The following is an 8,879-nucleotide window of genomic DNA, read 5'->3' as shown; positions in this document are numbered from 1 at the left end:
AACAGGACAGTATTTCAAGAGTGAAGAAAAATTATTCACTCATGACAAAGAATCTCGTGATTACCAGATGGCAAAATATATTTTAACCATGTAATGAAAAATGTTCTAGATTCGATTGCATTTCATGTTGACTTTACAGTACCAAGCAATCGGTCTTCAGTTAAAAGCAGCGTTATTTTGCGTGGTATGAGCCTTAGAGGAAGCCTCTTGATAATCAACTACGAATCTCAACTTGAGTACACATTTCAACATTCTTTAGTTTTGTATCTTAAGGATCAAGCGAGGCGGAAAATTTGTATGTAGATCTAGATGACAAACATGGGAGAAGAGAACAGTGGTAGTGATGAAGGTGATAAGAAAAGACCATTGTCTCAATTCCGAAGGGAAATGGGATAGGCACCCGAAAATCCTTTTCTATCACGCCCCCGGAGAAAATGAGGAAGAGGTACTGCATGAGAACTAAAGGTAGCAGTTCAGGCGTTCAGAACATCGTTGGTCTTTGAGATATTGCTGTAGTGGCGAGAAACACTCGTAAAAATTTCGGGAATCTGAGTCACTTTGCTAAACGGGGAGGGACTGGTGATTGATGGAAAGTTACCCGACATACACAAAGAACAGAAGCGAACAGGAACCGAAAGCAAAAGTAATAAAATCAAAATCTTGTAATGGTTCAAGTCATACACAGGCGATCCAGAGTTCACCACTATTGTCAAGATTTGATCCGCTTTGGATACTGGGTGCAGATAGAGAAGTACTTACAATAGTAGTACCCTGTGGTGAACCAGACCAGTTGGTAAAAGTGACGAAAAAGTACCTCCGTGATTGGTTGCTGACCTTGCTGGCTAAACCGAGGTGCTGCAGCTGACCAGGGTTCTTACAACCTGCACGAATCTGGGCGACTCCTACCCAGTGCCTGGGTAGGATTTAAAGATGAAGGCCAATATGCATGCCTTTTTTTAAAACGCTTTTACTTATTTTCCAATTCATTATTTTCACTTGCCCATAAAAATGAAGCCATTCATTTCTCTAATAAACCATGTAATGTCAAAGGCATCTTTCACAGATGACACTCCACCCAGCATATGACAACGAGACCTTTGCAAATGACATTGCAATTCTCAAAACGTTACAGCCAATCCCTTTCGACGTCAAGAACACTGTTTCACCAATCTGCCTTCCTGAAGACCCAAACAATAAGTACGACAACGCTGAGGTCTTCGTCTGTGGATGGGGACTTACGAGAGGAAGTGAGTTGTCTGCACTACTGGTTATCATATATTAAGCTAAATAAATGGTAGATTAACAGTTAGGAATTCACAAGTGAAAAAACAATATACTTAGATTTTACAGAATTTGCATTTCATAACCTGCACAGTCTTAGCCTAAACAGTGAGCTGATACAGTGTTCTGATTCAGAGGTATTTATACAAGATCTGCAGAGCAAGGGTTGATCAGTCATTGGCTTAATACTGGGATTATCAGGTATAATGAGCTAAAAATCCGAGACGTGGACACCTTGGACATTCTTTGCTCAACTGTTAGCTGAAAAACCAGAAATATGACAGAATTCTAAAGCTGACTAGCCACTGCTAATAACCAGGAGTATGCAAGTCTGTTTAGCATTGAAGGCCTCAGAAAGAACAAACAATTGACTGGTGGGAGGGAATTGCGACATGCAAATTTTTGTAGGGAACAATCAAACAAATATGTCCTGGAAGAACCAGAGATTTCACTGAGGTATAAAACATAGCATTTGCTAATAACATGCAACCTTAGAAAGATCTGTGCCTTCACTTACCTTAACCGGCCCGTTTTTATGCTCAGAGTAAAACTTCATATAAGAAAACAAGTAGTTAAACATGAAATAAAGTTCCTTATGCATGGAGACCTTCAATGAAAAAGATAGCTAACCATTATTCTTTTTCTCGTAGGTGATAATAGCTCTTACTCACCTGTCCTTTTACATATTGTGACAACAACAGTGACAAATCTCAGGTGCGGTGAGATGTTTTTTCCTGTACCTGTCATCCCTAATGAGCGAATTTGTGCTCTACCTTCTGGAAAAGGCCATAGTGTGTTATGTTCTGTAAGTATTTTTTTTTTTGTGCGCATGAAATAGCAGCTTGAGTTTCCGCATGCATAAAGTATGTTTTATGTATAACCTCTGTCAGTGCAACTTTCTAAATTGTAATTTTGCATAATAATCTGCTTCCCTTTAAGGTTATTTGTATTTGGGTTTTTTTTTAGACTTGTAACAGATAACTTACTCAGTAAAACTTCCAACAGAAGTCTCTTCTGAATTCTTCCACGAAGCAAATGAAAATGTCACCTTGGTCAGAGTTATGAAATCCTAAGTGTTGTTGAATGGGATCCTGCAACCCATTAGTGTCAAGACCTACTTCCCCTCATTGCAGGGAGACTCTGGAGGCCCACTGATGTACCAGCATGGAAGCCACGTGGATCTGATCGGAATAGTTTCTTCGGGGCTAAAAGGATGTCTAAGAGAATTTCCACAATTTTACACTCGAGTTACCAGTAAGATGTTAACTGATGTCTTCCTTGGCCCATACGTTTTATGTCATATCAAACCCATATTAGTAATTATTGCAAAACTAATTAACATAGTTTGTATGGATGACTCCACGAATCATGACAATTCATGGCCATTCTACCTCTTTCCAGGTTACTTGGGCTGGATCAAGTCTCAAATGGGACGACCATGGATTCCACATCGCCTTCACTGATGTGCTTTAACATTTTTCTGTTATGCAATCAAGATGTAAAATCTTACTGAATGGATTTTCAGCATTTTGAATTGCATCATTTTCACTGATGATAAAATATATAAAAATTTAACATTTTTGGTGGTTATGCAATCAAGATGTAAAATCTTACTGAATAAATTTATCAGCATTTTGAATTGCATCATTTTCCATCATGAAGTCTGTTGATAAAATATATAAAAATATGAAACATAAAAACAGCCTATTATCATAATTAACTGAAATGTAGGTTGATACCAAGAACAACAGACTGGCCAGTGATTTCATAATATAGCATTAATCTCTTTTATTAGATGGAATTCTGTCTTAAGAGGGCCAAAGAATTTGCATTGAAACTTCCGGACTGTCTGCGTAATTAATTAATATGTTTCAACATTTAATTCGTTAAAATATTTGACATTTTACCGACAAACATAAACATGGAAAATGCTGATCAGTTTATTCAGTGAGATTTTACATCTTGAAATTGCATGTCAGACAAATATTGAAGTATATCAGTGGAGACAATTTGGGATAATGGTTGTTCCATATAAAACCTGATCTAATAGTAACCTGAAAGAGGAAAAGATGGTCATATTGTCATGAATCGTCGATTCATCCACACAATACATTAATTAGTTTGACAATTTTTAATTGGTACCATATGATATATATGGGCTAAGGAAAACTTCAGTCACAATAAGCTTTGGAGATATCTTACTAACAATAGGAGTATAAACGTTGAAATTCTCGTAAACAGTTTCCGAATACCATAGAAACTATTCACCCCGTTTTTATTACCCCCCTGTTATTTTTACCAAATGTTTTTTACCCCCCTGTTATTCTACCACCTATTTTTTTATCCCCTGTTTTTTTACCCCTTGTAATTTTCGCCCCTTATTTTTACCCCCTTTTTTACCACCTGTTTTTAACCCCTGTTTTTACCCCTGTTTTTTCATCCCTTTTTACCCCTGTTTTCTTCACCCGCTGTTTTTTTACCCTGTTTTTCATCCCTTTTTACCCCCTGTTTTCTTCATTGCTTTTTTTACCCCCTTTTTTTTCTTTTACCCCTGTTTTTATCCCCTATTTTTCACCCCCTGTTTTTTTACCCCCTGTTTTTTGCCCCCTTTTTACCACCTGTTTTTACCCCTATTTTTACCCCCTTTTTACCCCCTGTTTTTTCACCCTGTTTTACCCCTGTTTTTTTCAGCCCGTTTTTACCCCTGTTTTTTTGCCTGTTTTTACCCCCTGTTTTTTTCACCCCTGTTTTTTACCCCCTATTTTTTCACCCCCTGTTTTTACCCCCTTTTTTTACCCACTTTTTTACCCCTGTTTTTTTTTTTACCCCGTGTTTTTTTACCTCCTGTTTTTTACCCCTGTTTTTTTACCCCTTTTTCCCCCTGTTGTTTTTCACCACCTGTTTTTTACCCCTATTTTCACCCCCGTTTTTTACCCCTTTTATACCACCTATATATATATATATATATATATATATATATATATATATATATATATATATATATATATATATATATAAGAGCCCATAAAAACGCCGAAATGTAGAAAGTAAATGCTATATACCAAGAACAACTACTTGAAGAGGGAGACAGTTGTTTTCCATAATATAGCATTAACCTTCTACATTTCGGCGTTTTATGGGCTCCTTTTGTTAGATGGAATTCTGTCTTAAGAGGGCCAAAGAATTTGCATTGAAACTTCCGGACTGTCTGCTTCAACCGTAATTAATTATTATGTTTCAACATTTAATTCGTTAAAATATTTTAACATTTTACCGACAAACATAAACATGGAAAATGCTGATCAGTTTATTCAGTGAGATTTTACATCTTGAAATTGCATGTCAGACAAATATTGAAGTATATCAGTGGAGACAATTTGGGATAATGGTTGTTCCATATAAAACCTGATCTAATCCAAGTAACCTGAAAGAGGAAAAGATGGTCATGAATTGTCATGAATCGTCGATTCATCCACACAAGCTACATTAATTAGTTTGACAATTTTTAATTGGTACCATTTTGGTATGATATATATGGGCTAAGGAAAACTTCAGTCACAATAAGCTTTGGAGATATCTTACTAACAATAAGAGTATAAACGCTGGGAAATTCTCGTAAACAGTTTCCGAATACCATAGAAACTATTCACCCCGTTTTTATTACCCCCCCTGTTATTTTTACCTAATGTTTTTTTACCCCCTGTTATTTTTACCAAATGTTTTTTTTACCCCTGTAATTTTCGCCCCCTTATTTTTTACCCCTTTTTTACCCCCTTTAACCCCTGTTTTTACCCTGTTTTTCACCCCTTTTTACCTCTGTTTTTTTAACCCGCTGTTTTTTTACCCCCCTGTTTTTCTCCCTCTTTTTTTACCCCCTGTTTTATCCCTATTTTTTACCCCCCTTTTTTACCCTTTTACCCCTGTTTTTTATATTTACCCCCTTTTTACCCCTGTTTTTACCCCTGTTTTTCACCCTTTTTTACCCCTGTTTTTACCCCCTGTTTTTAACCCCCTGTTTTTCCCCTGTTTTTACCCTTTTTTACCCCTTTTTACCCCTGTTTTTACCCCCTAGTGTTTTTTTACCTCCTTTTTTACCCCTGTTTTTTTACCCCTTTTTTACCCCTGTTTGTTTCACCTGTTGTTTTTCACCACCTGTTTTTTACCCCTATTTTTTTTACCCCTTTATACCACCTGTTTTTCACCCCTTTTTACCTATATATATATATATATATATATATATATATATATATATATATATATATATATATATATATATATATAAAATATATTTACCCTAGAAAGTTTTTACCAAGAACCCTTGAAGAGGGAGACAGTTGTTTTCCATTTAGCATTAACCCCCGGCGTTTTACTCCTTTTGTTAGTTTTTGTCTTAAGAGGGCCAAAGAATTTGCATTGAAACTTCCGGACTGTCTGCTTCAACCGTAATTAATTATTATGTTTCAACATTTAATTCGTTAAAATATTTTTTTTACCGACAAACATAAACATGGAAAATGCTGATCAGTTTTTCAGTGAGATTTTACATCTTGAAATTGCATGTCAGACAAATATTTTTATCAGTGGAGACAATTGGGATAATGGTTGTTCCATATTTTAATCCAAGTAACCCATGAATTGTCATGAATTTTCATCCACACCCCATTAATTAGTTTTTTTTAATTGGTACCATTTTGGTATGATATATATGGCTTTTTAAGCTTTGGAGATATCTTACTAACAATAAGAGTATTTTTAAACAGTTTCCGAATACCATAGAAACTATTTTTTTCACCCCCTGTTATTTTTTAATGTTTTTTTACCCCTGTTATTCTACCACCTATTTTTATCCCCTGTTTTTTTTAACCTTATTTTTTACCCCCTTTTTTTTTAACCCCTGTTTTTACCCCTGTTTTTTCACCCCTGTTTTTTTACCCCCTGTTTTTTTTCACCCGCTGTTTTTTTGTTTTTTCCTCTTTTTACCCCCCCTATTTTTTTTGTTTTACCTGTTTTTTTTTTTTGTTTTTCTATATTTACCCCTGTTTTTACCCCTGTTTTTTCACCGTTTTTACCCCCTGTTTTTTTTACCCCTTTTATACCTGTTTTTACCCTCTATTTTTTACCCCTGTTTTTACCCCCTTTTTTACTTTTTAATGTTTTTATGTTTTTATATAATATACTGTTTATCACCACCTGTTTTTATATTTTCACCCAGACTTTATATGTTTTTTTTACAAATAAATATATATATATATATATATATATATATATATATATATATATATATATATATATATATATATAAATATTAGGCCCATAAAAATGTTACGAAATAAAAGTAAATGCTATATACCAAGAACAACTACTTGAAGAGGAACAGTTGTTTTCCATAATATAGCATTAACCTTCTACATTTCGAAATCAAAGAATTTCATTGAAACTCCGGAGCTTCAAAATGTAAAATGTTTCAACATTTTTGTACCGACAAACATAAACTGAAAATATCATTTATATGCGATTTTATGGATGTCAGATTGAATATATCAGTGGAGACAATAATAATGGTTGTTAATAATCTAATAATAATAATAATGAATAATAATAATTAATTAGTTTCAATTAAGTGAAATGATATAAGGGTAGGAAAACTTGTCACAATAACTAACAATAAGAATAAAATAATTAAAATCACCCCGTTTTATTATTATTTTTATGTTTTTTTATTATTATTATTTTTATCCCCTGTTTTTTTTATTATTATTTTTTATTATTATTATTTTTACCTGTTTTATCCCCTTTTTTATTACCCCTTTTATTATTTTTTCACCTGTTTTTATTAACAGTAGTTTACCCCCTTTTTAAGACCCCTGTTTTTTTTAAAATGCCGTACTCACCCCTGTTTTTACCTCCTTAAATCTGTTTTTAGGCTCTGTTTTACCCCTGTTTTACCCCTTTTACCCCCTGTTTGTTTCAACCTGTTGTTTTTACGCTGTTTTTTCCTACAGATACCTCTTTCGTCTAGAATCTTCGCTAAATGCTATATCCAAACTCGAGAGTTGTTTTCCAATATAGACAAAGTGCGCATGTTTTTGTTAGCAAGGTCAAAAAAATTGTTTTCTCAGTGTGTCTTGAGTCATTGTTGATTCTTACTTATTTTTGTTTTTCTGTGTCGCTTTTTACTGTGTATTTAGCATTTCCCTCCTGTGATTTTATTGAAAGTGGATGGTTTTGCAAATCGTCGATTCATCCACACAAGCTACATTAATTAGTTTGACAATTTTTAATTGTACCATTTTGGGATACATCATGTTGTTCAGTCACAAATTTTTTTCTCAAGGTTTTGTTGATATCTAAACGTGTGGTTCACCCCGTTTTTCTTTTTAGTTTTCTGTAAAAGAAAACTATTTTTTTATTGTTTTTTTAACCCCTGTTTTTTATCTGTCTATTTTTATTCTGTACCCTATTTTTACCCCCCTCAGACCTTAAACACTACTGACCCCTGTTGTTTTTCACCACCTGTTTTTTACCCCCTTTTTCACCTAGTTTTTTTACCCCAAATTGGTATGTTGATCATTCAAGCAATATAAAAAAAATTGCTAGAGAAAAGGAAGAGTAGTTAGTATAGGCTTTTATGTTATAAATAAATATATATATATATATATATATATATATATATATATATATATATCTAATTGTCATTAAGTCTGAGGTTGAACCCCTGCCGTTACCTAGAAACAGCAAATTTTGTACCTGATATCAGCGTTATGGGAGATAATAATTAAGAACAAACTGAAGATATACTTTTTTTATTATTGATACAGGGTATTTGTCAACAATAAAAAAATTTCTTTATATACAAAATATCTTCTATTGTTTCCAAAGAAACTTGGTTATTTTAAATAAGTGTGTAATGGGTCTGCCCACTTTATTTCCACTTCTGCTTTTCATATAACTGGATTATTAAATATGTTTGTCTCAGTGAAGCTCAAAATCAATGACCACTGTTCTTGCAACTCCAGTTGTTAAGAGTTTTCTGGAATTCAACCCTCAGACCAATCCAACATTGGATGTTGAATTCTAAAAAAAAATTGTGTATTTAGCTAATTGTCATTTTGAAAATTTCGGAACAAACTGAAGAAACACTCTTGAGTTTTATTTCATCTTTTGTATTTATCAACCCAATGTTAGATTAATTTATTCTGTCATAAATTCTATCTGAGCTATTTTAGGATTTATGATGTCATTAATAATAATAATAATAATAATAATAATAATAATAATAATAATAATAATGCATGAAATGTAATTATTGTTATTATATTTATTTAATTTTTGGACAAAGAGTTCTAAAATACTTCAAAATTCAGTTGGTTCTATAAAACAGGGGGTCATCAAACTTCTTAACATTAATATTAAAATACTGTGGGCATCAGTGAATAAGTCCTATAAACAAACAAGTATATATGTATACACACTCATACACAATCGCAAAAACTGTCCAATTTGGTCTCAGACTTGTCAGTCACTTCCTTACATCCACAATGGAAACAGATAAAAAAAAACACTAAGACAATACAGTTCTGAAAGATGAGCTCTGTAGT

The 8,879-nt window shown here is 33.4% G+C and overlaps 1 protein-coding gene across 1 annotated transcript in view; it reads right to left on the bottom strand.

The window, feature by feature from the left end:
- Positions 1–8,068: 8,068 nt before the first annotated feature.
- LOC136834930 (adenosine receptor A2b-like) overlaps positions 8,069–8,879 on the bottom strand; it is a 6,353-nt gene continuing 5,542 nt past the window's right edge. The window contains exon 2 of the mRNA XM_067097771.1: positions 8,069–8,879. This exon is cut by the window's right edge and continues 376 nt beyond it. The gene's annotated coding sequence lies outside the window, so the exon portion shown is untranslated.

Source organism: Macrobrachium rosenbergii, chromosome 54 (assembly GCF_040412425.1).
Source record: "Macrobrachium rosenbergii isolate ZJJX-2024 chromosome 54, ASM4041242v1, whole genome shotgun sequence".
Classification (NCBI taxonomy): domain Eukaryota; kingdom Metazoa; phylum Arthropoda; class Malacostraca; order Decapoda; family Palaemonidae; genus Macrobrachium; species Macrobrachium rosenbergii.
This window is presented reverse-complemented; position numbering and strand designations above follow the sequence as displayed.